The sequence below is a fragment of the Canis lupus genome, chromosome 20 (assembly GCF_011100685.1).
Source record: "Canis lupus familiaris isolate Mischka breed German Shepherd chromosome 20, alternate assembly UU_Cfam_GSD_1.0, whole genome shotgun sequence".
NCBI lineage: Eukaryota > Metazoa > Chordata > Mammalia > Carnivora > Canidae > Canis > Canis lupus.
The window spans coordinates 2,925,531-2,934,318 of NC_049241.1; positions in this window are offsets into that span (position 1 = coordinate 2,925,531).

Genomic DNA, 8,788 nt, shown 5'->3' on the forward strand with positions numbered 1-8,788 from the left:
GGTATGATTCCACTTAGGTGAGGAATACTCTATTCTAAGAATCTTCAAACTGATAGAAACAGAAAGTAGAATGGTGGTTTCCAGGGGTTGGGGAGGGGAAGTTGGGAGTTGTTGTTTTGTGGGTACAGGGTTTCATTTTGGGAAGATGCAAAAGTTCTGGGGATGGGTGATGTTGATGGTTGTACATCAACATGAATGTACTTAATGCTGCTGAACTGTACAATAAAAAATAGTTGAGATGGTAAATGTTATGTTAGCTATATTTTACCAAGATAAAAAAGAAAATTCAGTTAGAGAATATACCTCAAATCCACATAGTTCTGTTCATTTAGTCTTTGGCTTGTTAAACAGCAATCTGCTTAGTCGTCTTTTACTGAACACTGAGCTTTTTTTTTTTTTTAACTTTCATAAATCAGTTTAATACAAAGAGAAGTAGAGATTTGGGAGCTTTTTTAAAAGACAGTTAATCCTTCCAGGTTAACTGTAATGTCAGACTTGGCTCAGATTCAGCAGATTCAGTGGTGCCAGTACTCAGGGCCTTAACTCTGCCATGTACTGAGAGGTAGCTGGGTGGTCCCAGCCTGTTCACAGACTACATGGAATTGAACTAGAAATCAACAACAAAAAGAGAGCTGGAAAGTCCCCAAATATGTGGAGATTGAACACACACTTCTAAATAACACATGGATCAAAGAAGAAGTCTCAAGAGAAATTTTTAAATATTTTGAATATACAGGGGCGCCTGGGTGGCTCAGTCGGTTAAGGATCTGACTCTTGCTTTCAACTTGGATCGTGAGTGAGCCCTGCATTGGGATCCATGCTCATGTGGAATCTGCTTGAGATTCTCTCCCTCTCCCTATGCTCCCCCCTCTCAAATAAATAAATAAATAAATAAATAAAATCTTTTTTTTTTTTTTTAAGATTTTATTCACTTATTCATGAAAGACACAGAGAGAGGACAGAGACACAGGCAGAGTGAGAAGCAGGCTCTGTGCAGGGAGCCCGATATGGGACTCGATCTCGGGACTCCAGGATCACGCCCTGAGCCAAAGGCAGATGCTCAACCACTGAGCTACCCAAGCATCCCAAATAAATAAAATCCTAAAAAATAAATTTTGAGGGGCTCCTGGGTGGCTCAGTTGGTTAAATGCCTTCAGCTAAGGTTATGATGTCAGGGTCCTGGGACTGAGCCCTGAGTAGGGCTCCCTGCTCAGCAGGGAGTCTGCCTCTCCCTCTCCCTCTGCTCCTTTCCCTGCTTGTGCTCTCTGTCTCCATCAAATAAATAAATAAAATCTTAAATAAAAATATATTTTCAATATACAAAGAACTCTTAAACTTTGAAATTAAGAAAAGGAATAACCAATTAAAAAATGAGCAAAACACCTGAACAGACATCTCACCAAAGAAGGTACAGAGGTGGCAAATAAGCATCTGAAAAGATGCTCAACATCATATGTCATTAGGGAAATGCAAATTATTTTTTAAAAGATTTTATTTATTTATTCATAAGAAAGAGAGAGAGAGAGAGAGGCAGAGACACAGGCCAGACGGAGAAGCAGGTTCCCAAGGAGCCCGATGCAGGACTCGATCCGAGATCTTGGGATCAGGCCCTGAGCCAAAGGCAGATGCTCAACCACTGAGCCACCCAGGCATCCTGGGAAATGCAAATTAAAACAACCATGAGACACCACTACATACCTATCAGAATGGCCAGTCTGAAACACTGACAACACCAAATGCTGACAAAGGAACCGGAACTCTGATTCATTGCTGGTGTAAAGGCAAAAATGGTACAGACACTTTGAAGGACAGTTTGGCAGTTTCTTACAAAACTAAACATACTCAGGGACCCTGGGTAGTGCAATTGTTTTAGTGTCTGACTCTTGGTTTCAGCTCAGGTCATGAGATCAGTGAATGATCTGCTAAAGTTTTTCTTTCCTTCTTCCTCTGCTCCTCCCTTCACTTGTGTTCTCTCTCTCTAAACATAAATAAATTTAAAAAGAAGAGGGTTTTTTTTTTTAAAGATCTGTTTATTAATGTTAGAGAGCAAAAATCCAAGCAGACTTTGGAGCCTGACATGGGGCTTGATCTCATGAGCCTGAGATCATGACCTGAGCTGAAACCAAGAGTCGAACACTTAACCCAGGCACCCCTAAACATACTCTTACCATAGGATCCAGCAATCATACTCCTTGATGTGAACCCAAAGAAGTTGAAAACTTTTGTGCACAGAAAACCTTCACACAGATGTTCATAGCAGCTTTCTTCATAATTGCCAACACTTGGAAGCAATCAAGATGTCCTTCAGTAGGGTGAATGGATGGGTAAACTGTGGTACATCCAGGTAATGGGATGTTATTTAGCACTAAAAAGAAGTGAACTACCAAGCCACCAAAAGACATGGAGGAAACTTAAATGTATATTACTAAGTGAAAGAAGCCAATCCGAAAAGGCTATATACTATATGATTCCAATATGACATTCTGGAAAAGGCAGAATTGGAGACAGTAAAATGAGCAGTCTTGCCAGGGTTTCCAGGGGAGGAATGTGGGAATTTTCTGTACTCTCCATTCAATTCTGCTGTGAATCTAAAACTGCTCTTAAAAAAAAAAAAGTCTGAAAAAAAAAAGTCTGGAATTAGATAGTGGTGATGATTGCATGGCTTTATGAATGTACAAAAACCCACTGAATTGTACACTATAAAAGGGTGACTTTTTTAGCATATCCATTTTATCCCAATAAAGCTGTTATAAAAAAAATACCTACTTCATAAGGTTGTGCAGATTAAAGAAGGTCATGAGGGGGAGCTCCCTTCTACTTGCTAAATGGGATGCTCCCCAATTCATGAATCACTTAATAAAGACTTTCAAGTTAACAAAAAAAGGTTACGAGTCATTTTATATAAGTGTATTATAACACTTAGTAAATACTGTTTTGCAAATACTTGTCCCTTTCCACCTTTCCCCCCAAAGCCTGGACTACATTTTTTTATATTCATATCCTCAGTACTTAGCATAGTACCTAGCATTTAGGGAATGCTCAGTAAAGGTTTAATAAAGGAATTGGAGATGAAAGATGAAATAGAGATCAGGTCACAGATGACAGCAGGGTTTCTAATCTGGACAATTAGATGGACTGTGATCAACAAGGACTTCAAGATGGGAGGCAAGTTTCATTCTGTTTGTATGTTGAGGAAGATGTATTGTAGTTTAAACAGATTGTATTTGAGTAGTCTATGGAATGCCCCAGTTAATTTATCCACATTCTCATTAAAGAAACAGGTCTCAAGCTCAAGAAAGAAGTGCAGGGTAAAGCTAGAAAATGTACAGTCACAGGTTGCTAACCACAGTCTATGCATACTACTAATGGGTTTCATTTGGCCACAGTAGTTTTTTTTTAATAGACACTATTTATTAGAGTAGTTTTAGGTTCCTGAAAAAAATGAGTAGAAGGTACAGAGTTCCCCTGTGCCTTCTGCCTGGACGCATGCATACTGTTCCCTACTATCAATATTCCCCATCAGAATGGTGTATTTGTTATAGTCAATGAACCTACACTGACACATCATTATCACCCAAAGCCCATAGTTTCCATTAGGATTCACTCTTGGCATTGTACATTCTTCGGGTTTGGAGGAATTTATAATGATATTTATACACCATTGTAGTATCATATAGAGTAGTTTCACTCCCATAAAAATCCTCGGCAATTTTATTTTGAGAAGGAGAGAGAGCACAGAGGGAGAAGACGACTCCCCACTGAGCAGAGAGCCCAATGTGGGGCTAGATCTCAGGACTCTGAGATCATGACCTGAGCTGAAGACAGATGCTTAACTGAGTGACTGACCCAGGTGCCCCTCCTCTGCAATTTTAAAAATAAATTGTCAATAGTTGAAATTGGGAGATTTGTCCTAAAAACCAAGAATTTCAACTTCTGTCAAAAAATGAGGGGAAAAAAGGCCCAGAAAACAAAACAAAAATGAGACACCTGAAACCCTAATCTCATATTCTCCAAAGACAACTAGCTAGATCTAAATAAGGAGGCTCACATGCTCAAGTTTGTTTCAATCATTTTCATTCTACTCCATCCCTAAGTTATTTTAGGTAACTTTCCCCTTCCCTCCTTTCCTCTTAGGTAAATGGTAATTGAAACAGGGAAATTAGGGAGTGAGGAGAGAGAGCAGTTGAGGACAGATCCTTTGAGAACACCAATGATTAAAGATTGAGAGGTGAAAGCAGGAACAGTGGTAAGTCTTATGTTTAATGGTCTCTCCTCCTCTGAGCCTTTTTCTGGGTTTCTCTAGTCCTTAGCTTGGCTTCCTGTTGCTTCATCAAGAATCTAATCATTGGGGCATGTGGGTGGCTCAGTCCATTAAACACCCAATTTGATCTCAGCTCAGGTCTTGATCACAGGGTCCTTCATTTAAGCCCTGTGTTAGAGGCCAGCATGAAGCCTACTTAAAAAAAAACAAACAAAAAAAAAAACAAAAAAAACAAAAACAAAAACAAACAACCCAAACAGACAAAAAAAGAACTACTGATAGTTGATCTTGGAGGAGTTGATGAAGAATGTAATTGTAGTTATTCTTGTACTTGAACTCCTTTCCACAATTCTTTTATTTCTGTTTCTCTTTCTTAACAGAAGATTATTGGAAACTGGAAATTAAAAGTAGTCTTTTTCTTTCCATTCACTCGGGTAAAACACTTGCATTAGATAAAAGTGAATGAGATCGAAAGTGTTGAGGTGTTTTGCCAGAATGATTAACCAAAAATATTGGAGAGCCACTGCTTTGTCATGTTGAGTAAAAGTATCCTTGAGTAAAAGTATCTTCTTTATAAGATTGTATGGGTAGTTTTCTGGTATTCTAATAATGATAGTAGCTAAAATATGGATAGCACTTTACAGTGTAAAAAGTGCTTCTTACATACATCATTCTAAACTCCCAACCCTCTTGTTAGGTAAGCATCCAAACTTCCTTTTCTATGGTAGTTCCATTTTAAAACTAATTGTGTTAACATCAATTCTGGAGATTCCAGATTCTGTTACTGTATCATTGCAAAGGCCAGCATAAAACACAAGCCAACTGATGTCACCAGCAAATCAAGATTGGCCAGTACTGAAAAAAAACAGGAAAAGCCTGTGGAAAATGCCTTGTCTTAGCGACTTTCAAGTGAGATGTAATAAATGCTGGCTCTGAAGATAATGAACAATCTGAGCAATCTCAGGCGTGACGCCGAGAGGGAAAATGAAAATGAAATCTTCATTCAGTCAATAATAATTCACTGAAGACCGATGTTCAAGATACTCTGTTAGGTACTGGTACTATAAAAATTAGACTTTGCCTACCTTTGACCTCGAAGGGTAGTGTAGAATCATATAATGAAATGAAGAGATTTGTTTTCAAAGATTTCCTCAGATTTTACTTTTCAGAGTTCTCTTTTTTTCCCTATTGTGGATCTTTTTTTTTTTTTAAGATTTTATTTATTTATTCATGAGAGACACAGAGAGAGAGGCAGAGACACAGGCAGAGGTAGAAGCAGGCTCCCTGCTGTGAGCCCCATGTGGGACTCGATCCCAGGACCCTGGGATCACAACCTGAGCCGAAGGCAGACACCCAACCACTGAGCCACCCATGGATCCCTCCCTTTTGTGGAAATTCAACTAGAGTTTCACCTTTTATGTCCCCACACAATAACCCAATATAGTGTCCTTCCTTTATATTGGAACATATAAAGGTCTTAAAAGTGGGTAGAATAAAGAAGTAAATGAGGATCTGTGTCTATGATGTGAGGAACCTTGAGGAGCCTGTCCTTTATTAGCCTCCCTACGACATCTACCACAAAGGATTTAATGGGCTCTTCAAAAAGGACCCATGGAAGAAATCCCGGAAAAGCTAAGACCCTAGGCTAATGTGTTCTAACCTCTCAATAGGAAGCTCTTTGTTTAAAAAAAAAAAAAAAAAAAAGGAATGGGATCCCTGGGTGGCGCAGCGGTTTGGCGCCTGCCTTTGGCCCAGGGCGCGATCCTGGAGACCCAGGATCGAATCCCACGTCGGGCTCCCGGTGCATGGAGCCTGCTTCTCCCTCTGCCTGTGTCTCTGCGCCTCTCTCTCTCTCTCTCTCTCTCTCTGTGACTATCATAAATAAATAAAAATTAAAAAAAAAAGGAAGCTCTTTGTTGGCTCTTTTACTCAACTGAGATCACTACCTAAGAGTATGGGCAAGACAATGGTAAGGAGTGGGAAAGGGAGTTGTGAAAAGGTAGAGGGCTAGAAATCAGACAGTTGTCACCCTCCAGTTGGGTCTTAGGGCCAGTCGGTATCCTTAGAGTTGTTGATATCAAGGGGAGGTTTTACCATTCTGTGTCGTTCTTCCAATCTTCCACTTAATCAAGGGCACATAACAGTGCTGTGTGCAGGTATGTGCACTGCACACACACATACACACACGCAGAATGAGATTGCTGCTCTGAACTTGGAAAGCTGCCTGCATCTGGAGACCCACACCCACACTGGATGTTTCAGACATACATACCATATGTGCTGAAGCTCTCAAGCATCCCCTCTATTAGCCTTTCACTACCTTCCTCACCCTGACCAAACAGCCCCATAGACAATTTCCTGGGATTAGCAAGCCAACAGGAAAAGCTCGTTGAACAGCAGTCAGACATTTATGGTTCCCAGTACCAGCCCTGGGCTCCAGGTTCTTCTGCTCTGAAAACTCTGCACACAGAAGAAGTAGGAAACAGGAAATGGTTTCTGTCCTCTTTTTTTTCCCTCCCTCAATTTAAAAACATTGTTAATGCTCAAGGATAGCTGGCCAACATGTTATGATTACTCAACAGCGTCCTTGCCATATTCAAAGGAAAAAAATGATCTTGTGTTTTATTTTTAATAACAATAGTGTATTTCTTGAGGATCTTTCCTTCCACCATAATTACCAAATTACTCTGGCAGCTGATCTTCAAGGCCTGTTAGAGTTCAAAGGCAGATACTAAAATTGGATTAGGTGAGAGGCTCTGGAAATGCCATTCCCATGTACTTCCCTTCTCCTCTTCCACTATTAAGGATTCCTTTGAATTTCACCTGCTTTCCCAGACTTGCTCCCCTAGCATACCCTCCATTCCATCTTTGCCAAATCTACCTATCCTTCATGCTATCTTTGGAATTGTTTACATTTTGTTGTACTTCCTCTGCTCTTATTTACTTCATATTTATTCTCCTTAAAAAAAGATTTATTGGGGACGCCTGGGTAGCTCAGCAGTTGAGCACCGGCCTTTGGCCCAGGGTCTGATCCTGGAGTCCTGGGATTGAGTCCCACATCAGGCTCCCTGCATGGAGCCTGCTTCTCTCTCTGTCTCTCATGAATAAATAAAATCTTTTAAAAAAATTTATTGATTTTTTTATCAGAGGGAAAGAATTTCAAGCAAACTCCCTGCTGAGCGTGGAGCCCAACATGGACCTCAATCTCACAACCCTGAGGTATATCTTGAAACCTGAGTTGAAATCAAGACTAGGATGCTTAACTGACTGAGCCATTCAGGTGTCCCATATTTGTTCTTAAATCAACTCATGTTTTACTCTTATTTTAAGAGGTAACTTGAAAAAAAAGAGGAAACTTGAAAAAAATTATGTAAATATAGTTGACACATAATGTTCCACTAGTTTCAGTAGTTGTACAGCATAGTGATTTGACAAATTTCGACATTATTCTCTGCTCACAAGTTAGCTATCATCTGTTACTATACAACATTGTTATAATACCATTGACTATATTCCCTATGCTGTGCCTTTTATTCCCATGACTTATTCATTCTGTAACTAGAAGCCTGTACCTCCTACTACCCTTCACCTATTTTGTCCATCTCCTCACCTCCTCCTCTCTGGCAACCATCAGTGTTTGTGGGCCTGTGTCTGCGTCTTATTTGTTGTTTTTAGTTTTTGTTGTTAGATTCAACATATAAGTGAAATCATGTGGTATTGTCTTTCTAAGTCTGACTTATTTCACTTAGTATAAAGCCCCATAGGTCCATCCCTGTTGTCATAAATGTCACAATCTCATCCTTTTTTATGACTGCATGATATATATATATCATATCTTCTTTATCCATTCATCTATCCATGGATGAATAGGTTGCTTCCATGGCTTGGGTCTTGTAAACAATGCTGCAGTAAACATAGGGGTGCATAAATCTTTCAAATCAGTGTTTTCTTTTTCTTTGGTGTATACCCAGTAGTGGAATTATTGGATTATACAGTATTTGTATTTTTAATTTTTTGAGGAAACTCCATACTGTGTTCCACAGTGGCTGCACTAATTTACATTCCTACCGACAGTGTAAGAGGGTTCCCTTTTTTCTACATCCTCACCAAGACTTGTTATTTCTTGTCTTTTTTTGTTTTTAGCCATTCTGACAAGTATAAGGTGATATCTCACTGTGGTTTTGATTTGCATTTCCTTGATGAGGAGTGATGTTGACCATCATTTCATCATTTCATTTCATACCTGTAGGTCTTCTTTGGAAAAAAAAATGTCTATTCAGATCCTCTGCCTGTTTTTTAATTGGATCATTTGTTTTTTGGTGTTGAGTTGTATCAGTTATTTATATATTTTGAGATCATCTCTCTCTTTTTTTTCCAGAACCAAAGAGAGAGAGAGCATGGTGGGGGGAACAGGGGACAGTGGAGGGAGAGGGAGAGAATCTCCATGCTGAGCATGGAGCCCGATGCAGTGCTCGATCTTATCACACTGAAATCATGACCTGAGCCAAATTCAAGAGTCCCACTTTT